Below are 27,975 nucleotides of genomic sequence, written 5' to 3'. Positions count from 1 at the left end.
AATCTTACTCAAACAATTCTGGATGCTGCTCCCCCATCTCCACTTTCGGTTCGCAGGTCAGCTCGGACCCTCTCTGATGCTACCACTGGACCTGAACCAGGGGCAACTCTTTGTTCCTTAGAACCTTGATCTTCCGATCCAAGATTGTGACCGACCTCTCAATGTAGTTAAGGCTCGCATCCACCTAAATATCCTCTAGTGGTACTACTGTCATCTCATCGACTATACACTTCCTTGGCTGGGATACGTGGAAGGTATCATAATTCTGACCCAACTCTTTGGGTAGCTCTAAACGGTATGCTACCTTGCCTACCCTGGAAATCACTCTGAAAGGACCAATGTATCAGGGCTCCAGCTTGTGCCCTTTCCTGAATCGAATCACTCCTTTCCAAGGAGATAACTTCAGGAGTACGAAATCTCCAACCTGGAACTCGAGCTCGAATCGCCTCCTATCCGCGTAACTCTTCTTGTGGATCTGGGCTATTAGAAATCTTTGCCTAACTTGCTGTATCTGCTCAGTCGTCTTAAGAACTATCTCAGTGCTACCCATCACTCGCTGCCCCACCTCACCCTAATAGATAAGGATCCTACACCTCCTCTCATACAAAAACTCAAAGGAAGGCATACCTATACTTGAATGGTGGTTGTTGTTGTAAGAAAACTCGGCTAAAGGTAGGTATGAATCCCAACTTCCACCAAAGTCCATGACACATGCTCGAAGCATGTCCTCAAGTGTCTGTATCGTTCGCTCACTCTGCCCGTCCGTCTGCGGGTGATAAGCGGTACTGAAGTGCAATCTCGTACCCAACTCCTCATGAAACTTCTTCCAAAATCTGGAAGTGAAATGTACATCGTGGTCTGACACAATCATAATCGGCACTCCATGCCACGACACCACCTCTCTAACATGTATCTCTTCCAACCTCTCCATAGAAGAGCTCTCACAAATAGCAAGGAAGTGTTCGTCAGTCGATCCACAATCACCAAAATTCCATCAAACACCCCTCGCGGTCCTCAACAATTTGGTGATGAAGTCCATAGAAACATGTTCCCACTTCCACTGAGGAACCTCTAGTGGCTATAACTTGCCATGCAGACACTGGTGCTCGACCTTAAACCGGTGATAGGTCAAGCACCTATCTACTACCCACGCAACATCCCTCTTCATACAAGGCCACCAATAATCTGTCTTCAGGTCCAAATACATCTTAGTGGCCCCGTGATGTATCAAGAATCTCAATTTGTGCACCTCCTCCATCAGTATGCTACGTGCCCCGCCCATAAACGACACCCAAATCTGACCCTAAAAGGTCATAAGCCCTCGACTATTGGTAATAAACTCGGATACTTGGCCAATCACCCTCTCCCTCTTGCAGTTATCCGGTGTCACCGCCTTTGCTTGGGCCTCTCGAATGGTATCCAACACCAAAGTCATCACCGTCATCCTCATACATCTGTCTCGAATCGGGGTACACTCCGCCTGCGGCTCAGAGCATTAGCTACCATGTTAGCCTTGCCCAGGTGATGCATCAGATACTTTAAACTCTTGTGGTCCGTGTATATGGTACACTGAACCCCATATAAATAGTGGCGCCATATCTTGAGGGAGAACACTACTTCCCCCAAATCCAAATTGTGGGTGGGATACCTCGTCTCATGAGGCTTCAGCTGCCTCGATGTGTATGCTATCATATGCCCTCTCTACATGAGCACCGCTCCCAACCCTGATATAGACGCGTCACAGTATACCATAAAATCCTCCAATCCCTCCGGAAAGGATAACATCGAGGCTTCTCATAATCTCTGGCGAAGATTCTCAAATGAGGTCTGCTCGGGACCCCAAGAAAAAGCAACGCCCTTATGGGTTAATCTGGTGAGAGGAACAGAAATATTGGAAATATCCCTGTTGAATCTCCGATAATAGCGTGCTAATCCCAGAAAACTCCTGATCTCGGTGAGGGATCTCAGCACCTCTCAACTCATAACCGCCTCAATATTGCCCGGAACGACCAATATCCCATTCTGATTAACGAGGTGTCCCAAGAACTAGACCTCCCGTAACCAGAGATCACACTTGTAGAATTTCGCATAAAGCCTCTCCGATCTCAAAACTGTAAGGATCTGTCTCAGATGCTCCTCATGCTGCTCCTTGGATCTCGAAAACACTAGGATATCGTCAATGAACACAATCACCGAACGATCCAACATCGACCTGCACACCCGATTCATGAGGTCCATGAACGTTGTTGGTTCATTGGTGAGCCCAAAAGGCATCACCACGAACTCGTAATGCCTATAACGAGTCCTAAACGCCGTTTTCGGGATATCCTCATCCCACACCCTCATCTGGTGATATCCCGAACTCAATTCAATCTTGGAGAACCAAGATGCACCCTGCAACTGATTGAACAGATCGTCGATCCTCGATAGTGGATAACGGTTCTTGTTCGTCAACTTGTTCAACTCCCGGTAATCAATACACATCTAGTGTGTTCCGTCCTTTTTCTTGACAAAAAGGATTGGCGCTCCCCACGGTGAGCTACTCGGTCAAATGAATCCCTTTCCCAGCAACTCCTAAAGCTGCGAGGATAACTCCTGCATCTCTGGTGGCGCAAGGCGATAAGGTGCCTTGGAAATAGGCGCTGCTCCCGGAATCAATGTGAATCGCCACCTGCCTCTCCGGAGTCACACTCGACAACTCTTTGGGGAAAACATTCGGGAACTCATGCACTATCGGGACCTCATCGACTGAAATCGGCCTCTCGGTGAAAATTCGTGTATCCATCACGTAGGTGGCAAACCCTCTGCAACCCTGCTGTAGACTCTGCCTTGCTCTGGAAGTCGAGCAAAATGTTGACCCAGAACGAGTACCCTCACCATACACCGTAAATACTCCCCCACTAGGGTCTCGTATGGTCACCAACAGATGCTTGCACTCAATAACAGCTCAAAATCAACTCAGCTAGTCCATGCCCACAATGATGCAGACATCCCCTATCGCAATCGGTACCAAATCTATCGGGAACTCAACACCGAAAATTTCGAGCACACATCCTCGAAGCACATCACTAACAAAAACCACTCGCTCATCAGTTATAGAAACCCATAATGGTCGACTCAATGCCTCTCGTCGGATACTGATGTGCTGACTAAATCCTAATGACACGAAAGATCGACTTGCACCCGAGTCAAATAACACCAAAGCAGGTACATAATTCAAAAGAAAAGTACCTAAACATACTACAATATAAGCACAATATCTCAAACCCAGCATAAATAAATAAAAGAATACATACCAGCACCGACATTGGGCGCTGTGCGGACCTCGTCCACTGCCAACTAGAAGGCTCTCCCGCGAGCCTTCGGTGCCTCGGCCTTTGCTGGCCAGACCTCAGTAGGTCTAGCAGCAGGTGTAGATCCCGGAAGTAACTGCGGGCACTCAGCCTTACGATGACCAATTTAGTTGCAATGAAAGAAAACTGCAAACCCCTTGGGGCAATCCCTCGCGAAATGCCCCTCCTTGCCACACTTGTAGAACACCCATGCTCAGCATACTCCCTCATGGATCTTGTCGCACTTCCCACAAGTGCGTCCCTTCTAACCCCCAAATCTCGAATCAGTGGGCTTTACCCGCTTGGCTGCCGGTTGTGACTGCACCAGTCGCATGTCCCTCCTCTGAGACTCGGCCTCCTCCCTAGCCTAAGTCTCTAGCTCAATCTGCCTCTTCTAGGCATTTTCCTGGAGCTCGGCAAATGTCTAGTATGTCGAGTTTGCCATGAACTCACGAATGTCCTTCCTCAGTATGCTCAGATATCAACTCATATGTGCCTGCTCGATACACACGTGCTCAGAGCAAAACAACGCCCTCTCATGAAACATCCCTGTAATCATAGTCACGAACTCCATCCTCTGCTTGAGGGACAAGAACTCCTAGGCTAAATGTTCCCTCTCCACATGGGGAAAACAATCATCTTGGAACATGGTGGTGAACCAATCCCAGGTCACTGTTGTAATCTATGCAGGAGTGAAGTCAGGCGTCACAAACTTCCACCAGTCCTTCGCTCCCACGCAAAGCTGGTTCAGCGCGAACCGTACCCTCAGATGCTATGGACAAGAACAGGTGTAGAAGCATCCCTCAATGTCAGAGATCCACCTCATTGCGGTTATCGGATCCTGAGTCATATCAAACTTTGGTGGCTTCGGGTTGCTGAACTCTCAGTACAGCAACGAGTCAACCCCCTGCAGCCTAGCATCGGTGATGGCAACAGTGGCAGCAGCAACAGCAACATCGGTAAGAGCAGTTTACTGCTCATCAAAGGTCTCAATCAACATGGTCTTGATAAACCCAAACATCTCTGTTATCTCAGCTTGTATGGCCGCGACCACCTCCTCATGAATCTGTTGGATTAGTGTCTAAGTCCATAACTATTTTGGTATGTACTTGACCCGATGGTGCATGGTCCTTTTGGGTTGCCTTCACCAAAGCAACTTGATAGGATGAATTACATAAATAAAGGATTAAATATGATTTATTAATATATTGTGAGAGTAATATATTAAAGGAGAAATCATATTGTTTAATTAATATTAGTCAAGAATTAATAATAATTAAGTTTGTGACTAAAAGAGATTAATTAAACTTAAGGGACTGGAATTGTAATTATAAGATAATTGCAATTGGGCTATGGATTACCTTATAGTATAAGGTTAGACAAATTCTATGGGGAAACCCATTAGAAATCGTCGAAGGCCATTAAGAAAGGAGTTCATGGGTTGCTTAGGGCCTAAGCTTCTAAATTAAGGTTTCCTTGTTAGACAACCCTAATAGCCTCTCTATTTAAAGGACCCGTAAGGCTAAAAACCGTGGTGAACTTGTTCTCTAGGGTTTCCACACGTTTTGGGCAGCCTCCTTCTCTTCTCCTCTTCATCCACTTGCTCTTGGTGTTTGTGAACCATTAGAGGAGTGACATTTGTGACTCTAAGCTTTCTAAAGTCAATACAAGAAGGATTTGAGATTGTTATTGCTACATAACAATCAAGGTAATATCTTAAACCCATTCTTATCTTAATATTGATTATCATATGATAGAATTAGGGTTTATAGTCTTGGATGAATTGCATGTACAATAGAGAAACCTAGATCCAAGCATTAGGGTTTGTATGAGCATATAGGATGTTCTTATAGCTAAAACCCATCAGTGGTATCAGAGACTTGATTGCTTTCTATTGTATTGATGCATATTTGATCGAAATCAGTACTCAAAATCGAAACTTTTTGCTTCTGAGTGTTTGACTCGCCGAGTCACTTGGTGCACTCGCCTAGTCAGTTGTACTCGACGAGTCCAGGCCCAGACTCGACGAGTCAAAGCGTCTGACAGCTCATGCTTGCAATCTTCTTCCTGTTTTGGCTTTGGATAATTACCATAAACATGTTTTTGTTATAAAATCTGATTTTATACATATTTATGAGTATATCCTTGATTAAACAAAACATAATTACCAATTGATTAGATAATAACTTCCTAATATGATAAAGTTTGATTATTTGTATTAATTGGGTAACTTATTTTGCAAGAAATTGAAATTAGTTCAAATATAGATAATGATGAAATTAATTGTTTAATTTATATTATTTGTTATTTGATGCTTGTGTTATGAAAAGTTTCAATTTTTCCCCTTTAGGTTTTATAGTTTAAATTTGAACTTAATAGTTTTGTTTTTGAAATTTAAATAGTTAAAACCCTAATGTTTTGAAATGTTTCAAAACTTGCCCTCAAGTTTTGGAATTTAAAAGTTGATTAAAAGTTTGATTTAGAAATGTTAAATTCTAAAACCCTAGTATTGTCTTGAAAAGTTCAAATCACACCCTTATGGCTTTATTTATTAATTAAAGTGTATAATTAAAGGTGGTTTAATAAATCCATAAAGTTTTGGTTTACAATTTAATTGAATTAAAAGTATAATTGTTAAATTTGACCACATAGTATTCTAAAAGTGTAAAATACACCCAATACTATATATAACATTAAAAGTATAACATTATATATATATATATATATATATATATATATATATATATATATATATATATATGTATAAGTAAAGGCCAGTCTTACCGTTAGTATGCCTCATTCACGAAGCTGGTCTATAAGGGGTGTTTAATGAAATTGCCTATAAAATGGCGATTGAATGGGTATCCACTCTTACCCACCGCACTCTTGACTAGTGGGGGGTTGTTAGCCGAACGGGTAGGATAGGACAGAAACCTTCCATTATAAGTATAATGAAGTATAAAAGTAACTAAATGCTGTCATAAAATTCCCAATCTTAGTTACTTTAGGCAAAAGTGAATTGATGCAATTCCATGAAATTACACTTTGTGCCCTTGCGAAGACGTTAGTGGAGCGTGTGTGGTTAACCGCCACACTAAATGGCTAAGCAAAGGTTGCAAAGGGTGACTCAATGTTTGTCATAGTTCGGTGGAGCGTGTGTGGTTTACCGGCACATCGAATAGGTGACTGTAACATGTGGGGGCACCATGTAAGTTTGCATGGTTATTCACACCCGCTTTGTGATCCTCGGCATCCCAGTCACAAACTAGAGGGGCATATCGAGATTTAAACATGCCATTGAAATGTTCAATGAATCTCAAAAGATCTAGGAATTTTTAATAGATTTAAAACTTAAACTATTTTTCATTTTTCATGGTGGAAAATCAGTGAATCGTCATCCACTTGCCTTCAAATATTCTGCAACTAGATTACGGCATCTCTTTTCTAGGTTGTAGCGTATTGTGTTGGGTTCTCGCCTTAATATCTCATTTGGGTGATTTATTAAGGACTCAATCAATGAACTAACTTGAATTTAGTTTCTCCCGTTTTGTAGATGTGAAAGTACGACAACTATGGTATTCCCAAATCCTGTGGAACGAGCTTTCCACACGAAGATGATATTCCACGATTCGATCGAGGAACAAGAGATCATGCTTCACTTCCTCCACCTCCTCCAATTATTCTCCCTAACCCATAAGTTAGAAGGCTTGAAAAGTTCAAGCTCACTCAAGCCCTTTTGGCAAGTAAACATTGGAAACCTATGTGTGTACACGTCTTAGAGATGAAGTCACACATTGAAAGGTTATGGGTGTTGGGTGTCGAGATTTCAGGTAAGTTGGCTATTGACTGGTTCTTCAGTCGCTTCCTGAATCATATAGTAAGCTCGCGAGAGAGTACTATATGATGGATCATGACGTGACCCTCATTGATTTGACCTATTTGCTTATAGCTGCTAAATCAGAAATGATTTGGCGAGCTGGTCGAGCAAATTTGTCTGGTAAATCAAACTCCCAAACTTAAATGGATATTGAAAATGGTGACATTGGAGATCCAGAAAAGGTAGATTCTGAGATAGTTCCATGTGCCATTCCAAAGGAATCCATTTACTTTTATTGCCAAGAGAAGGGGCATTGGAGACGAAGCTGCCCTATTTACCTAAGAGATCTAAGAGATGGGAGAGTCAAAACATATGGCTCTGATTTAGGTAAAATCCATTAACTAACTATTTTAAGTTCCTATTCTAGATTCTTAATACATTATGTGATAAGATTACATTTGATGTTTTGTAGAGTCGAGGAAAATAGAGGAAGCTTAAGGGAAGAAGTGAGTGGAATCTAATCATGAAGAAATGGATTTCGATCGCATTACTTGAAGATTAGATTCTTGAGCTACTACTTAGAGTTAGAATAAGAGTGCTAAAAAATATGTATTAGAAAAGTTTTTCAATGAATTGCATTGTAAGGACAAATTTTTCCGAAATAAAATAAAAATTTGATTTTATATTATTTATTTATCCTTGCAATGGCGTGTATGAAAAAAAATTGATGTTTTGAATGTTTCTATTATTAGCAATAATGGATTTGATTCTTAATTATGTGGAAATGTCGAGAATTTACCAAATAGGGAGAGTTTATCATCACCCAAGTTTCAATTGGACAAAAACTTGGAATCATGCAAGTTAGTTGCATGATGAATGAGAAATTTCATATTTGGAAATTAGACTAATTCGTTGACAAAGTGTCAAGTGAAGGACTAGGAGATCGAGTACACAAAGTTGTGTGTTGATCAAGTCCACCACAAGAGTAACAAAGATATTCGTCATGATTTACTAAAGGTTTACTAAGCATGATTATACTTATAAGATTAAGTGTAATTCTGAATTGATTGAAAGATAAAAGTTTCTCTATTCTAAGAAGAAGGAAGGGTACCTTTTATTATGTTTTATGATAGGTCTTAATGATTAAGAACCATATCTCAATTGATCCTCTAAGTGAGTCTTAGTGCAATTGTATGTCTAAGAAGAGGAATCAAGAATTGAAGAACCGGTTAAATCAAGAAGTCAATCATACTTCGTTCCAGAAACAAGTCTTAAGAGTTAAGATTGTGATATTGAGTGACAACTCTTAAGAAGGTTTATAACATTCATCAAGTGTGGAATTGAAAAAGTTTTATTCTCGCACATTTGAAATTGGAAAGTTGTGATGTCTTAGATAAGACAAAGATCAACTAGGACCAATTTTGTGAAGTGTTTTGTCTTAAGATACACTAACTCTTGAATATTTGTTTATCAAGAAATGTTTATTGACAAGAGAATCTTATATGTCAAGGAGTCAGTGGGAGTCTTAATGGTCTTGAAAGGATTCAAGAACAAATCAAAATAAGCCTTATCGAACATCGCTAGCACACGACTTGAGGTTTACAACCTATCGTGTTGACATTATCTTGTTTCTGTGCCGTTCCAATTGAGTTAATTATGCATGTAAGTTCTATGAGTTCTCATTGAACGCATAAAAGGCAAGCACCTTGATGAATGAAAAGTACATTGATAAGAAAGGGTGAGTTGCTTAACTACTTGGAAGACATGGTGGGCAGCCGTGTTACCATAAGGCAAGAGATCAAGATTAAAAAAGGTTCTGTCCATAAGAGTTCGAATTTGTCGCAAACTTTGGTTTTGACAATTCACATGGGTAGGAACACATACACCGTTAAAATCTAAATGTCATAAGATTTCCTCCTTCATGAAGATAGATGTGAGGAAATGCTTTCACTAAGAGAGATTTTAAGAAGATAGCGATTGTAAAATTGTATTCTCAAATTTGATTATGGTTACGGTATCCCTTTCCATGTTTCGAATTGTGATATTTGGCAATTAGTCTTAATTGTTTAGACACACATATGAGCTATCTTGGATAAAGGTGTATGAGATTAAGAAGCTTAGATAAAAGATTATCAAAGCATTAAGTATTAGAAATATGAACTTAAGAAATTCAATAGGTATTATTTTTCTCGAAGTTCAGTTGTTTTCTAAATACATGTCAAAGCTAGTGGGAGCATAAGTGTTGTGCTTATTTGATAATAATCATCATGATAGTGGAGCATAAATGTTAGAATTATATGATTATTAAGGCAAGTATTGCAAGCTAGCAATATTAATTATAGAAAACAAGAGTCATACCTCGCAAAGTTGTAAGGGTTGAATAGTTGTATTTTCTATAATTAAGGGAGAGAATATTATGCTTCATTTCAAATATAAAGGTTTAGGTAGTGGAATGTTAATAATTTTAGTCAAGGATACATGGTGTGTTCTTAAATTTCGATTATGATTACGACATTTCTCTTCATATTTCGAATTGTGAGAACATAGTACATAAAATATTATGGCAGAAGATTGATAAAGTATCAAATCTATAATATTTGACCATTCTAAAATTTTTCCAAATGTCTAGCGCATTTAGAGGGAAAAAGGACAAGGATCGGTTTTGACTAAGATAATTAAACAACTATCAAAGGACAATCCAGAGTTCGCCGAGGATTGGTCGCTTGCGAGTAGGTTGAAGTATAGTATTGGATGGACCATATCGACATTCTTATGAATAGAAAAGATTCTATTAAGAATAAGTTTTCATATGGTAAATATGGAAACGTTTCCATATTGGGAGTTAGACATTGAGATCTATGTCTAGATTAGAACTTTTATGCAAAAGGATGTTTAAAGGAATGTACTTTGAGTGAGAGACATCACATCTAAGGAATTGTATTGTAACAATCTCCGATAGAGGACTTTGTAATATCATTGGCAATAGTCATTGTGACTTTAGTGCAGTGACATTACGAAAGGATCGTTGCATAAAATGTTAGAATCAAACATATTCTATAAGTGGCAAGAATTTGACATTCTTTCACATGTGAAAAGGATTGGGACTTGTGGAATGAGTAGGATTGGAAATGTATTCATTTGATCTGTTTCACAAAGTAAGAACCATAGGTAAACATTGTGTGCATGCTAAGAGCATGGGATAAGTGTAGAAATTCAAATAAGAAGTTGATTACCCGAAACGACAAATAATGAGTAATCGATATGGTGATAAATAAAAGGTGTTTTATTTATACTCAAAGGTTGAGGCCATATGGGATTAGTATTATTCTCGTATTTCACTTTGCATGTTTTGACTTCCTGAATAATTTTATTGGTTAAGAACAGTCAAATTATTCGAACAGGCCACAGTCGTTCATATGTTGGAAGTAGGTATGAATGAAGATTGTCGTGAATTGGTGTGTGGATTGTCTAAAGAGCATTAGAGATAAGCAAATGTTTGCTGCAACGTTCATGAGTGCTTATGAATATGATTTGAGCATTGAATTAAACCCACGCTCACTTGGATCACTTCATGGATTTTATCACGAGTGATTGGTGAGACGATAATATCTTATATTCTTGAAACCGAGATGTGTGAGTTGTATCTTGCGAGTCGGTTGCACATTGATAATATGTAAATGCACCAGTAACTTGGTGTTATAAAACATATTGTTGTGTGTGATTTGGTGAGTGAGTGCAAGCGAGCATTCAGTCAAAGTTTATCCGTTCCTTTTATCCAAAGTGGGATGAAAGTGATATCTGTGGGCCCCTCGATGATTTAGTGATGGCACCTAAGCACTTGGCCAAGCTGGGACTAAATTGATGTGTTCAAATTGTAGTCTGTTGTCAGTCGTCATAAATCTGAATTCGAGAAACAGCACATAGACAGAGAGAATGATTTAGATCCATCTCTCAGTCTATACGATAATATCTAGAATGGAGGAATATATGATCCCTTATCTAAAGGACACGCGTATCTGATAAGATCAGAGTTGACAGCGGCTTTAGAAAGCTACGATTGCAGATCCGGGTCTGAAGTCATACGCATAATAGTTGTTAGACTTATCCAAATGGGAGACTGTTGGATTAGTTTCTAAGTCCATAACTATTTTGGTATGTACTTGACCCGATGGTGCATGGTCCTTTTTGTTTGCCTTCACCAAAGCAACTTGATAGGATTAATTATGGAGATAAAGGATTAAATATGATTTATTAATATATTATGAGAGTAATATATTAAAGGAGAAATCATATTGTTTAATTAATATTAGTCAAGAATTAATAAGCATTAAGTTTGTGACTAAAAGAGATTAATTAAACTTAAGGGAATGGAATTGTAATTATAAGATAATTGCAATTAGGCTATGGATTACCTTATAATATAAGGTTAGACGAATTCTATGGGGAAACCCATTAGAAATCATCCAAGGCCTTTAAAAAAGGAGTTCATGGGTTGCTTAGGGCCTAAGCATCCAAATTAAGGTTTCCTTGTTAGACAACCCTAATAGCCTCTCTATTTAAAGGACCCTTATGGCTCAAAAACGTGGTGAACTTGTTCTCTAGGGTTTCCACACATTTTGGGCAGCCTCCCTCTCTTCTCCTCTTCATCCTCTTGCTCTTGGTGTTTGTGAACCATTAGAGGAGTGACATTTGTGACTCTAAGCTTTCTAAAGTCAATACAAGAAGGATTTGAGATTGTTCTTGCTACATAACAATCAAGGTAATATCTTAAACCCATTCTTATCTTAATATTGATTATCATATGCTAGAATTAGGGTTTATAGTCTTGGATGAAATTCATGTACAATAGAGAAACCTAGATCCAAGCATTAGGGTTTGTATGAGCACATAGGATGTTCTTATAGCTAAAACCCATCAGAATCATCATGCAAATCTCCTTGTCGCTAACACCTTTGCTCTCTGGAGTGTGGCGCGTACTCAGCATGATGTCTCTGAAACACAACACAAAAGAAATCAGAGACTTGATTGAGTATACTCGCACTCGATACTCAACCCTACTTGTTGCTTAGTACCCTAAGGATTCTTACTTGAACTACTCATTGATCCGGTGTTTCCAGTAGTATGGGCCCTATACTACCTTCCACAACGCACCAACATTCACCCCAAGTCCTCCTCCTACGATCCCGAATCACAAGTACTCTATATCTCGCTACGCACAGGCTACCCTCCAGTAAACCACTCATAAGCTACTCGCTACTGGCTACTCACTCTCGAAGTAACTCATAGTAGCAGTAATCTCCTAGGCTAAGGCATCACAAATCAGGCCACTCTAGTCCTAGATATGAATACCTAGCCTACTCTAGTATGCACAACATATCACATAATATCTCATAACACATAATGTAGGGGTATTTTAGGAAATCACCGTTTGGGCGCTAGCTGATCGCACACTCTGCTCCATTCTGCTTTTCTCAAAAATCTTTTACTCTTTTAGAAAAATTGTTTCTTTTATGAAAATTTTTCTCAAATCCTCAGTTTGAGTTCAGATACGCCCGAAGGTGTATCCGAATCCCTCAAACCAAGGCTCTGATACCAACTTGTAACGACTTGAATTTTCAAAACAATTTTTCATTTTTAGAAACATAACATATCTCATAAAGTATTCTCAAACTCAAATGTATCGAATGTTAACTCAGTAAAACATATCCTAAAATCTCAAATACACAATGCGTAATACTCTATCAGTGTGTATAGATCATGCTGGCGTCTGCCTGCGATTCTCGCTAGTACCTGAAACACATATCACATAACATGGTAAGCATAAATGCTTAGCCAGTTCCCAAAATACCACATACAACACATAAGCCACTCAAGGCTATAACTTGTTATGACCCTCCAGTCAATGTGTCCCAGCGGGACCCTCCAGTCTCGTAGCTCGTTGGACCCTCCGGTCCGGTCTAGCTCGTTGGATCCTCCTGTCCGGTCTGATTGAGGGCCCTTTGGCCTCATGAGTCGTTGGACCCTCTAGTCCAATCTATATATCACATAACATACATATAACACAATGAAATAAATCTTAGACATCCAGATACACATAACACATAAGATCCTCCGGTCTGCACATAGATACCACTCTAGGTAATGTATAGTGCGAAGACTCACCTCGGGTAACTCAGATAATCTCTAATCTCGAATATTGATCTAGCATCCGCCTAATCACATAAACAATTTTCATCTAATTACCAATAGATCTCAAAGGCTAGATTAATCCCCCTTATAATTCATCAGAAGGGTAAAAGATCATTTTACCCTTCCAAGACCCAAAAGCCCAATTGTTGACCAAACCCTAAAAGTCAACGGAATTCAACTCAATCAACGGTCCAACTTTGACCAAACTCGCCGAGTGCACTCGTGGGACTCGACGAGTTCATGCGTATCTTCTGAATCCTTCTAAGGCCTCACTCGACTCATCGAGTTAACCTTACACTCGACGGGTTACCACTAATCTGAATCGCGAGGCAACCCGACTCGACTCGTCGAGTCCTCTTATTGACTTGGCGAGTTTCCTCCATGGCAACTTCCAAATGACCTTCTGAGGTCAGATCTATTTCTCTAACTTATAGATCTGGCCTGTAAACACTCAAAAGTCATGTAAAAGTCCAATATTTATGCTCATGAAACACTCATATGGCTCTATTTGATGAATGAGCTCTTAATATGACAACCAAGATCCAAAACCCCTAAAGGGACTGCATAAAGTTGGATGATTGGGACTCCCTGGACCTCTCAAGGTTCAGATCTAAGGTCTATTTCACAGTAGGACTTCTTATGCTTCTTATTCCACTCAAGAAATGGTAAAGAAACCCTTGATTCAATAAGCCTACACAATAAGGAAGAAAAGGGCCGAATTTCTACCTCAAAGTGAAGTTTCCTTGCTTGAAAGTCTCAGAACAACCTCCTTTGGTCCTTCTAGCTGGATCACTTCTCCTCCTTAGCAAAATCACAACAAGTGGCTCAGGATGGCTCTCTCTCTCACTTCACACACTCAAATATGATAGGGTTCTTTTCTCTAGAAGGGTGGCCGCAAATAAAGGCCATAAGAACCGTTAAATAGGGCACAAGCCCAAGGATTTAGGGTTTCTGCCAACAGCACGGACTCATCAAGTCTATTCTCCGACTCATCGAGTGCACTCATTAATCTTAGTCATCATTCGCGATCCTACTCGACGAGTTAGGGCATCAAATCATCGATTTCCTCCTCATATCTCAATATAAATAATCATATGGCCACACTTTGGAATCCAGATGTTACAATAAACACTAGATTTAACAGGAGACTTACAATAATTCCTATGAAATAAATCTTGAAGGAATAGTTTCCTGTGAATTTTTTATGAGGCTTCCTGGGAATTCGTATGAAGATTTGAAGATGGTTAAGAGCTCTTTCTTGATAGAAAATTGGGAGTGTTTGAAGATGTAAATGAGGAATGGGGAGGGTGTTTTCGGCCTATTATATATAAGGGGTGATGGTGATGTGATGTGTGAATTCGGCCTAGGCACCACTGAAATCTCCATGATTTCGGCCCAAGCTCCAGCCGAGAACCCTGTTTAGGCCACCAAAATCACATGTGATTTTGGTCTAACTATGATTTCAGTCTCGCATGTGAGTTTTGGTCTAGTATGATCTCAGTCTAGAAGATTTTGGTGTAGGATGTGATTTCGATCCATCTCTACCAAAATCTCAAGGTTTTTGGGCCCCAAAACCGAGGACCCTAAATGCAAGGTGTAAAAATGTTTTGTCTTAACTATTTGACTTTTGTTGAACTGAAATAGTTGGTTGTCATATTATCCCCACGTTAGAGGGAATTTTGTCCTGAAATTAGTTCTAGAGTGGGTACTCATGAAATAGGGAAAAGGTGCGGGTACTTTTGTTTCATCTGGTCTTCTCATTCCCAAGTGAATTTAGGCCCTCACTTGGCGTTCCCGCAGACCTTCACTCTGGCTATGCGGCTTTGCTTTGTGCTTTTTATCTCACTAACCATGATTTCCACAGGTTCCTCTACGAAGTGTAGACTCTTGTTTAACTCGATTTCATCGACTGGAATTACAAGAGTCTCGTCAGACAGACACATCTTCATATTGGACACGTGGCAGATGAGATGTACGTTACTGAGTTCCTGCAGTAGTTGAAGATTGTAAGCTACGATGCCAATTCTAGCAAGAATCTTGAAAGCCCGATCTACCTTGGATTTAGTTTCCCACGTTTTCCAAAATATATCATTTCATTCCGAGGTGAGACCTTCAATAAAACGCGGTCACCAACCTAGAATTCAAAGGGTTTGCATCACTTATCTGCATAGCTCTTTTGCCGATCCGGGATGCCTTTAATTGTTCACGAATCTAAACAATATTCTCTGTAGTTTCTTGTATGATATCGGGGCTGATGAGAGTGTTGTTAGAAACTTCCCCTTGCGAGCTGCATGTCACCCACTTCAGCCCAACATAGAGGTGATCTGCATTTGCGCCCATATAGAGCTTCGAATGGCGCAACTTTGATGCTAGTTTGATAGTTGTTATTGTATGTGAATTCGATGACTGGTAAATGGGTATCCCAGACTTTACCAAAGTCTATCACACAAGCTCTCAACATGTCTTCCAGAGTTTGAAATTTTCCCTCACTTTGCCCGTTAGCTTGGGGATGGTACGTTGTACTCATGTTGAGTTTGGTTCCCAATGACTTTTGTAGTGATTTCCAAAACCGTGACTATCTCTGTTGGAGATAATATATATTGACACACCATGTAATCATACGATCTCTTTAATGTATATCCTGGTTAGCTTCTCCATCTTGTTGGTCTCTTTTATTGGCAGGAAGTGCATGGATTTGGTCAACCTGTCAACGATCACCCAAATGGTGTCAAGACCACCCGTCATTTTGGGCAACTTGCTTATGAAATCCATAGTTATCCGCTCCCACTTCCACACGGTTATATCCGGTTGCTGTAGTAAACCCGAGGGCCTTTGGTATTCTACCTTGACCCTGGTGTAAGTCAGGCACTTGCCCACATAGACTGTAATTTCTGCCTTCATGTTTGGCCACCAATGAAGTTTCTTGAGGTCCAGGTACATCTTGTCTAAGCTGGGATGAACATAGTATCTGGTCTTGTGATCTTCGTTCATGATAATGTCTCTATACCCGTCGAATCTCGGTGTCCAGATTCGATCCATGAGGTAACGAGCTCCATCAACCTTGACTTTCAGATTTTTATCCATTCCTATCAATTATTCACATGTGAGATTTTTAGGTTTCAAGGATTCCAGTTGAGCCTCTTTGATCTGCGTGGATAGGTGTGAATGGATGGTCATGATTAATGATTTTACTCGATGGTCCGAGTATTCCTTTCGATTGAGTGCATCTGCTACTACATTGGCCTTGTCGGGATGATAGCGAATATCGCATTCATATTCATTTATAATTAATAGATTAGTTTTTAGAAATAGTTTACTTTTACAAAAAAATGTAACAAGAATGAAGATGGTGTCAATTTTGAAGACTAAAAGTTTATAAACTTGATTTTATTAAAGTTTCTCAAACTTTATAAAATTATTTCTATAAACTTGATACAAAGTGTTGAAGCAAGTGGGAGCACATAGAACTTGAAGAAGCTCAAGAACCATAGGGCTGATGTAGCAATTGTTAGCACTAGTTTCAACTAGGAATTATTAAACTTGAATAACAGTTACTCATAAACAAAAATTGTTTGCATTAATGGTAGAAATCATCTTTGACTTGAGAAATGTGGAATATCTCATTGTTGAGTTCTAATTAATGGTTTTTGTGGAAAATCCATCAACTACCAATATACTACATCCGATCTTGAATTTGATGAATGATTTAGATTTATGAACATTGATATGTAATTCATGTATAATAACCAAGTAGGTACTTGATTAGTATTCCTCTCTATAGCAAGTCTAGAAGGAGTAAGAGATTCCTTTAGAAAGAATATATATGGATATCATGCACATTTAGCAAGACTTATCATAAAAGGATTTTATCATACTCGAGTCATTAACTATGGTACTTAACATACTCATGACATTGAATATGATCAAAACTTTTTAGAAGTAGCTATGATCAGATCAACAATGATATTATTTACTATAACTTTATATTCTTAATATGAGATATAGCAAATAGATTTCAGGAAACACTGCTTTTCTTAATAGACATCTACTAGAAGATATCTATATAGCTTAGCCTGGAGGTTTTCTTAATCTATGTTATCCTAGCCGAATGTGTAAGGTTTATGATCCAATAGTGGATATAAAGAAAACATCTCAAGGTTGGAATAGTCATTTTAATATAATGATACAAGGTATTCTTTTATATCAAAATGAAAAGAACATGTGTGTTTACTAGAAAAATAGTGTGAGGATAGTGATATTCCTAATCTTGTATGAATGAGACATACTTAATCATTTGAAATAACATTCCGGCTATGAAAGGTCATTTTCACCTTGACTCGAAAAGTATTTCTAAAATGAAAGACTTAGGAATGACAAGATACATTCTTGGAATGTAAAATCTATAGAAATAGATAAATATGATTATTGAAAGTTTTAAACTCTTTTGGATAAATTAACAATATCTTGAATGATGTCAAGATACAAGATTCCTTTGGATGATTCTTTGCATTGTCACATGACACCTTTTTGAGTTTGTATCAAAAGGACCTAGCACATAGGTTTGAGCAAGATGAAATGATTTATATTTGTTTTGTTGGTAAATGAATCCATCATTTATGTCATGAGATGCAAACTTAAATACATGGTTAAGTCACTAGATGACTATGAGAACATTCTAAGAGTACTTAAGAAGAGCTAAGAAAATGTATATGAGATAATTAGTTTAGAATAAAATACTAATGTAATGAACTACATATGATTTTGATTTCTAGATAAATATAGATAATTATGAATTGTAATTGGATTATAACTTCATTATGGAATGAAGAGTTAGTTTAGTTTGAGGTCCAATCAAAACATAATGACACAATCTACTTCAAAATAAGAATACACAACTTTTAGAGGTGAAGTCAAATATGATTGGATGAATGAGTTCATTGAAAAGCTATGTTGATTTTGTCCATTCAAGGATCACATAGAAATCTTTGTGAATTCGAGAATTCACTTAATCAAGCTAAGAGACTCTATGTCACAAAAGAACACCAATCATATTCTACAAGATATTTAACTAGACCTCGAGAAAAAGTCAAATATGGAGATGATAGTATTCACGAAATTCACACAAATTAAATTTAGCCGAATCTTTACTTTTAAGCTATGTATGAGTGTTCACACTTCAGTGATAGGACTTTATTATTCTAAAAATGAGATTTTGTTTGGATTTAGTATTTAGATATTGGAGCATTATAACAACAACTATTACATAATGTTTTGATATAATGAGATATGATTGTCACATTAATACTTGTTCTGCTCTTTGTTAACATGTTTAATCCACAAATAATTTTATTATTCTAAAATTTGATAGTCGGTTGTAATTGTGGGAGCAATTATAAAGTAAGACTAATACGAATTGGATTGGTTGACTCTCACTAGATGAAAGTAGGCAACTGGTTGTAACCAAGTTTCATAGGTACTTGTTTGAGAACTAGTACGGAACGGACCCACATCAAGATCAACTCATAGATTGCAGTCATGAGTTACACTTGATTAAAAGGTACTATCTTTGTATCTTTAACACCTGGGAGGATGAGATACATAGTGGGACTTAAGTGTAGGGAGTACTGTGCTTTCATATGGTCAAACGTTGATCCTTAGTCGGGCAGTTATAAAATCCATTTTCAGGTATGGTGTGAACTATCCAAGAGGATTATGTAGTCAAGATGAGATTTGTTCCTCTTATATGTTGAGAGTTAGACATCTAACGCACGTTACTCAAAGTTGACTTACAAATGAGATTGATTGCGATCTAAGGCTCATGTTCAATGGGATGTCTGTAAAAAGGGACAATTGATAAACTTACCTTAATACATCATATGAAGCTTTGAGCTTTTGGGAATTGGAAGTTGATGAATGACATTCTTCGTCATATGTTCTTGGGGGCAAGGAAATGTTGCTAGATGTTGACCATTGTCTATATCAATCTATGATGAGTTGTATGCAAGTGGGAAATTGAAGATCCTGTATGCCCATGAGTCATTAGAGAATGATATTGTTATTAACTTATTATCCTATAAGATCACACCTTCTAGAAAGTTATAATCAATTTATAATTTATTAGTACAATTTGATTATTAATAAATATAAAAACTTGTATTTAATTAAAAATTACTATTACATGGAAATAATGTTTTGCTAATTGGAAATTTATTATTTATGGAAATAATATTTATTAGAGAAATAAATACTTATGAAATATATCATAAATAATTATTATTTATAAGTTATATTTATATCTTGATAAACTAATTAGAGTTTTATTTATGTAAAATGTAGTTTTATATAAGATATATATATATATATATATATATATATATATATATATATATATATATATATAGTTATATGTTATATATATGTTAGAATCACTTTATATAAATCTTAGGATTTTATATAAAGTTGGTATATAAATATATATAGCATCTAGTTATGAATAAAGAAAGAAGCACACCATTGCTTGTCCCTTTGACCATGGTGGGAAAAAATAAGAAGCATGGGATTTGGTTGCTTTTTCTTTGTTTAAGATACATCCCATACTTGTTAAAAACGTGCTCCATGCTTTTAATTTATGTCAACATCCTTTATCTATGTTGGATGTGTTATAAAAAGGGTGGTCTCTGAAGTAAATGGGACTAATTCTTGGAAGCTTCATACCTCTCCTTTGAAGATGAAAAACCGATAACACGAAGGCTTTATGGGACTGCCAAATTTTCGGCTTTACAAGCTCTTTTTCTCCTCCATTCTCTTGCAAATTGGTTCTAGATTTATGTCCCTTAGTTGCTTCACCATAGAACATATATTTGGTATATATTTCTAAGCCTTATCAACAACTAATACAAGTGTATACTAGCATGTTTTGGTGGTTTTACTTTTGCTTGGTGGATACATATAGAGAGATCTTAATTTAGAGCTTAATGTCATCTTCATCAACTTCCAACCTCCCATGAGGATCAAAGTATTCAAAAGTTGTTATCTTTCTCTTATATGATTGTTTTTTTTAATCTTTCTAACTCTTGCAAAAGACCATTGACGTGTAAAATAGTTTTAGTTTTATTCAACAATGTTAAAGGTTCCGTTGCTGTTTTTAACGTTTGTGAAACCGGATTTTTGAATAAAAACCCAACATCTCTAGCTTCAGAATCAACCCTTGGAGGTTTTTTGGACTGCAACACTATGTAAAAGTCGCCTCTATAGCCCTTAAAAGCTGCACACTAATTTGGGTTGGAAATCTCATGTTTTTAAATATTTTCTTAGCTCCATGGCATGGATAACAAATTGCCATGCCTTGAATCTTAGTGTCCATGCAAAAACTGGTTTAGCCATGCCGTGGGAGATCGAATCTTCGCGTCCATGCACAAATTGGTTAGTCACATCATGGAGATGGCTTTGCCACGATGTGGGCACTGGGAATCAGACTTTTTGATGAACACGAAAGTCGTCCGAAATTTTATGTTTTTTATACGAAAATTTGAATTTCATCCATCGGTGTTACAAGTTTTGAGATATGGTCAAAACAATGACAAGGGGTCAAACTACAATTAACATCCTTTTTGTGTCTTTTTCAGCTCTGTTCTCTTGCTTTTGCATCACAACTCCCATTTTAATTGTAATTGAATATTTTCAAGCATATTAAGTATCATATATCTTAATATATAACATGTTTAATCAGATATATTAAGATAAGGACCTAAAATATATAGTTAAGCAAGGCCATATATATATATATTTTGTATCATTTGTATGGTCTTAGTGGGCGACGAGTTACCTAACCCCTAGGATTATCCTATGATTTTCGTGGTAGTTTTCTAGTTTCTAGTGACTAAAGGGTGACCTTGTCAAGTAGGAAGACTTAATCGAAATCTTATATGATAAAGGTTACCTAAGCATGAGATGTTTGAGACATAGATGGTATCAAACATGCCAAGATAAGCAATAATTGTTTAGGATCCGATTATCTAGGTATTATATATTGTATGCATATGGTAATTGCTACCTACCAATTTTGATTAAGTGGATGGGATAAATGTCACCAAACCATTTATTTGTTTCGTTACTTGGATACTAGACTTTAGTAAATTAATGTTTAGAAACAATAAAGGGTATTAATTTTTTAAAGACTTAATATTGAAAATAGTAAATGAAACTTTGTTAAATTTTGTTTATAAGTTTGAATACTCGTACACTCTAGAAAATCTCTCTCTTCTCGAGTTTCAAGAGATAGTAATATTTGATGGTTATAATTTCTATAGCTGGGATAATACCTTGAGGTTCTCCCTTAAATATAAAGAGAAATTGTATATACTGAAAGATCCCATACCTGAACAACCTCTGCAAACCAGTCAGTCTGATTGATGATTTGATGGAAGTATTAATGTGATGATATTTATGTGTTTTACATCATAGTGGAAATAATTAACCTTCACTTGTAGAAAGTCGTGGCTAATAATGTCTCATCAAGTAAAGCATATATTCATTAAAAACAATATAACATGCTTCAAAATTGTTCAATCATTAAATAAAAGTAAAGTCTGAGAGATTTTATACACTAATAGACCAATAGTTCAGTTAAGGAAAATACATCATAAACCTGAAAAATCAAGAAATGACCATAAATGATTACCGTTGTTTCTAATGTGAAAGAAACTTGACACTAAAAGAGGACTACTCCTCTAATCTTACCAAGTTGAGGAAGTCTAGCATTACCAAGACTTCAAATTATCAATAGGATAGAACTATTTACTTTTGCATCATTCACTTGGGTATTTTATACTTCAGGTGTCATTAATAATTGATATTATGTGTTGATGTTTTAGAATAAATAAAAAATGATTACAGAAAAATGGTATTTTGCACTAAAGATATAACAAGTGCTGTTATAGTATGTATTTGAACAATAGATGTTTTATACCTATTTCATAAGGACATGTAACAGTTGTAATTTTATGAATAAATCTAGATTTGCTTATCGTTTGGTGGATGTTCACATTCATGTTCTGAAATGATATATTCTGTGATAAAGAATATTTCTCTTAATGTTATTTACGAAGTAAATCTATAAGCTTTCACTAAATTGATAATTCAAATCATAAAACCTAAATAATCAAATGATATTTGATTAAATTTTATCTATGTCATAATCATCATGACTACATAAATACGAAACACATATACCCATTTCAAAAGGATGTCGCAAGAGTTGAATATGGTTAGAATGAAGAGATCCTCCTGAGGATGGGAAGTTGGAGAGACTATCCCCTAGTTTAGAGCAAGGGTTATGGTCTTTTCCATCAACATAAAGGACTTAAGGAGGTGGTGTTTCATTATGGGAAGCAATGGGGGTTGTCAGGTTTGCTAAAGTTTCAGAAAGTTTTCATCTGGATTTCAAACGTTTGGGCGATCATCGAGATTGGCTAGTAATGGAACGCTAGTATTGGTAAGCTCAGTTCGTCGATAGTTTGAGTTATAAGGAGGTAAGATGGGTTGGAATCCATCAAAACTTATGGGATGGGAGAGCTTCGATGGATCCAAGTAAGGGAGAATCATTCAGATTTTTAGGAGCTGAATCAGGTGTGAAACTAGGCAGAGTTTGACATCCTAGTCGGGAGGGAAGATGACTCAAGTCTTCATCCGTATTAAAGTTATGTAAGTTGGGAATCTAGGAAAATAGTTAGTTAGTGCCTGCTTTGTGATGTATAGTAGGCATGTGGATGGAGCCAGTTTAAGGGTTATGTTAGAGCCTCACTTTTTGTTCTTGTTTGATGAAGGCTTTGTGGTTCGAAGCATGACATGAACACCTAATTAGGATTTAGTCGGATGCGGGTTCGACTCAGAATGATTGTGGTTTGTATGGTAGAGGTGTGATAAGACCATGGGTGGTGACCATGGTGGGATAGACGTATCGAAAGACTACGGGGTGGCCATAACATTTATTGCATTGGCAGATAGTATGGGAGTATTGTAAGAGTATGGAGTGGTTGTAGCATTCACTGGATTGGCATATATTATGGGAATGTTGTAAGACTGCGGGTTGGCCGTAGCATTCACAAGGATATTAGGCAGTTGAGGAATTGTTGTAAGTCTGTGATGGGATTGTAGCATTCATCAAATTGAGGTAGACCATCGTTGGGGTGGTCATGAGTATAAAGAAGGATCAGGTTGTGCCATGGGAAAGGATGATAGTCGTTTAGGAGAGCATCTCTCTCTTATGGGATAAGGATCATTAGGGTCCGAGGTAAGGTGCGCCTAAGTAGCTCTCGATTGGGTGAAACCCATTCGTTGGTATAGATTGGGTGAGACCCATGGGTGAGGCCCATTTGATTATGGCAATACAAGTGAGACCTCATACGGACCAGTTGGGTCAAAGAATTAGGTCATGGTTTTAGTGTGTTGATTATGTGGTTAGTGAGTGGCATAGAGTGATGCATAGGCTAGGGTTGCCTTATCAGTTGGACTCTCCAGAACTTGGTGGCTAGACCAGGTGCGAGACTAGCAGTCTCAGGGACTGTTTGGGGATTTTTATATCTCATTTTAGTGATTGGTTGTCGTGAATCAGAAGATATCTTGGGAAATGCAAGTATAAGTCCTTGGATCATAGGTTATGACTTATGTGCCTAGTTAGCTTTTGGGTCGAGATTCATGTTGGGAATCGTTAGTGTTTATATGCAGGATATTTACTTCAGCAAGTTATGTGTTAAGGGATTTGTATGTAAAGGGTATCAGTTGAAGGGTTCAAGGTCAAAATGAAATTTTCAGTTTTGATGGTAAAAAAAGGCTCTTATGATTATGTTTTGATTTGGTTCCACCTATGTGGGGGTCGGACAAATTATGGGATTTAGGAATTATAGTAATAACATAATGGTTCGACAGTGAAAGGAGCAATGATTTGTTTAGCGCTAGAAGGCTTTGTTCAGAACGTTGGTTCCCAGAAGGGTGGTAAGGAGTGATTTCAAGGATGAAATCTAATTTAAGTAGGGGAGAGTTGTAATACCCTATTCCAAACCGTTTCCTAATTTGGGGATTTTACCCAAAGATCGGTTATCATAAGGCTTAGGGCCTTTAGGAAAGAGGGATTTAGACCTATTTGGTGTAGGTAAAGTAAGTTAGATGATTCGGGAGTTCGGTTTGTGTTTTGGAGCCAAGATGTATATCGGTAAAGTGTTAATTTAGGCTTTTAGGGAAATTGGATTTTAGTTCGGGAAGTTTTAAGGTAAGGATGAGGTGATACAAGTATAGAGCTTCTTGTTACCTTTCCATGGATATAAGGATCATCAAAATTGGACTCAGAACGAAGAATTTATGGCCTCCGAAAGTCAGTAGGTTAAAAGGCTAAGCCTTGTACGCAGGGCGTACAAGGTAGTATGCTTAGCGTACTACGCTAAGAGGATCATGGACCTTCGTGGAATATGTTGGGCATACTGGAAGTACATTGGATGTACTCCATCCAGATGAAAACCCTGATTTTTAGGGTTTGCATCCTATTTAAGCTTCATCATATCATCTTTTGGACATTTTAGGTCAGCCTACATCCCCCATTACCCTGAAATCGAAACCCTAGAGTGATTTGGTGAGTTTTGATCATGTAAGAGTGTTTGTTGGTGGTTTGAGGAGAAGATGGAGAAGAGAAGCACTTGAGGGGATAGCTTGAGCTTGAAGCTCCAGGATCTTCTGCTCATTTGCAAGCATTTTGAGGTAAAAAGCTCTTACCTTGATGATATTTGGTGTTAGATCTAGTTATGGTGTATTTTGTGCACTTTTGGAGACTTTTGAGTTAAAGGTGAGCTCTTGATCAACCCCAAAAGCTATAGATTCTAGATCTTGGCTCCATTCTGTCCCTATTTTCATAAAAATGTCAACTTAATGGAAATATTGGTCCATGCAAGCATTAAGGCCTTTATTAAGCTATTTTTGAGCTTTTGAGTCCTTATAAGCCAATCATGAGTGTAAAGTTACCAACTTTACATGATTTATAGCCTTAAAGAACCAGATCTGAGATTTTGGCATTTTGTATTAGCCGATTAAGTGCTTATTGGAGTGAAAAGGTGGTCTGGGGAGTACGTTGGGCGTACTCAGCTGGTACGTTGCGCGTACAGACCCCAGACAGAGTACACTTAATGTACGAGCTGACTACGCCCCACGTACTCTGTAGACGAAATTTTGTGCTTGGTATTCTTGATCTAGGCCATTAGTTGGGTTTTCTTAATTTGGGCCTTTTTGGGCCATTAGATTTCCATATCGGGCTTTGGAATATCATTTAGGACTTGGGCCTTAGAAGTAGTTGAGTTGGGCCTTGGCTTTAGGCCAAGTGAGATAAAGGGTAGAATGGTCTTCTACCCTGGTTTTGGGCTAAATAGCTTTGACTCTTGGTTTTATGGGTCGGAACCCTATTGATAATTGGATGCCATTTGATGTTGATAGCGTGGGCATTTTCCAAACCAGCATTCAAAGATTTATTTGAGAGTTTCAGCAACTTTAGGTGAGTCTCCTCACTGTACTTGTGGGTTGAAGGTACCAGTGCTGACCCACTAGGTTCTATTATGCTAGTTGTCTTTGTGACCCTTGCATGGTATGTTGGGATAGGCCTATTTGTATGCTGGTGTAACAACCCAAATACCATATAAAGTTTTTCATTTTTGAAAATAGAAATACAATCATAATTTGTTCCCAAAAAATCCATTACATCATATCATATCAAATATCAGAGTATCAAAATAGTTAAATGCGGAAAGTGTCGGAGAGTGAATGTTGTGCAATCAATCTGGGACCTTCCCCTTAGTAATGAAAATACCTGAAAACACCCAAATAAACCGTAAGCAAGAGCTTAGTTAGTTCCCAAAATATCACATAATATATAAGCACAGAAAACCATGCAACATACATAAAGTTGCCATGGGCTACCCCAATGGTCTTTACCTGGAATACCATGGGATACCCCTATGGTCTGATATCCAAGTTGCAAGGGATACCCCCATGGTCCTAACCTTGAATGCCATGGGCTATCCCCATGGTCTTCACACAAGTTTCATGGGCTACCCTCGGGGGTCTTCATACAATCAATGCATAACTAACAATCCACATATCAGATAATGGGCAACATTGGTGACCTCGACCCATTGATATAGTGAGAAGACTCAACCCAGTTGACTGATAAAAATACTACTTGGCTACTAGTCTAGAATTCACACACTGAATATATACAAATTAACCTAATTAGAATTAAGTCACAGTGCAAGGCATAGACCAAAACCCTAAGTCCAAACTCTTCCAATAAGGCCCAAAAGTCTCTCTTCATTAATGGGCCTAACATCTAAAGTCTAAGAATAATAATGGACATCAAGGCCCAATAGGCCCAACCATGTCCCCTATGGACCAATAACATCTTCAAGGACCCAAATACTCTAATAAATCCATTCCCAAGACTAAGTAGGGCTCAAATGGCTCAAAATCCCAAAGTATGTCCAAAATCCATTAGAAGCGTACAACTAGCATACAACCTCAGTATGCTTAGCATACTAGGTTCTTTATTGGTACGCACAACGTACAAGATAGTACGCCCAGTGTACAAGCCGTTTTGCACAAGAAAACAGTTAGTGCTTAATTCATGTAGCCACTTCGTCCAAATCCAGATATTGGTTATATAAAAGGTCCTAGGGCATAACATTGGCCTTTGCATGCCATATGGGAACCCAACACCTTCTTTTATCCATTAAGACTCCCTTTAAGATCTTAAGCTCATGCATGGTGCCATAACAACCATCAAGTTAGCATTTTTATGCTTTTAACATGCCAAAGGAACTTAGATCTAACATTCCTAGCCTTTGGAGTCGCTCATACTCACAAGAAAGGATCCATAGACCAAAAATGGACTTATTACCAAACCCTAACTCAAACTAGCAAAAGGATAAGCAAGGTCTCAACTTTTTACCTCCAAAAGCTCCCAAAGATGAAGTAGATGCAGGATCTAGAAGCTCAACCACCTCCAAGACTTGCTCACCACATTCTCCTTCTTGCAAACCCACTAAAATGGCCATCAAAATCACTTTTAAGCTCAATAATCACACTTTCTTGCAAACTAGGGTTTAAGGACGATAAGAGGCAATGGAGGTTGTTTAGGGTTAGGTCGAAATAGCATAAGAGAGGTTAAATAGGTTTCATGGACCGTATATTAGGATCTTATCTTAAGACTCGTGCGCCAAACCACCCTAGTACGCTAAGCGTATGCATATGTATGCCCAGCGTACGTAGGGAACTGCATTCCAAATGTTACAGCTGGGCTAGGCCCATTGTGTTTCAGGCTAGGCTTATTTGTATGTAGGGCTAGGGCCATAGATCAGGAGGGGCCAGGACAATTGTATGTTATATAGGTACTAACTGACTTTGTGACTTTTGCATTTGTATGATCGGGCTAGACTCATTTGTTTGGCAGGGCTACGTCCATTATGGTGGGATGGCCCCAATATGTGAATTTGGCCCAAATTGAGGGATAGGCCCAACAATATGCATGGTATGTGGTATTTTCGTGGAACTCACTAAGCTTTGTGCTTACAGTTTTTATGGTTATGGTTTCAGGTACTTTCGATT

The sequence above is a fragment of the Lactuca saligna genome, chromosome 2 (genome assembly GCF_052625555.1).
Source record: "Lactuca saligna cultivar CGN05327 chromosome 2, ASM5262555v1, whole genome shotgun sequence".
Classification (NCBI taxonomy): domain Eukaryota; kingdom Viridiplantae; phylum Streptophyta; class Magnoliopsida; order Asterales; family Asteraceae; genus Lactuca; species Lactuca saligna.
The sequence above is the reverse complement of the archived record's forward strand: the minus strand, read 5'-3'. Positions refer to the sequence as shown.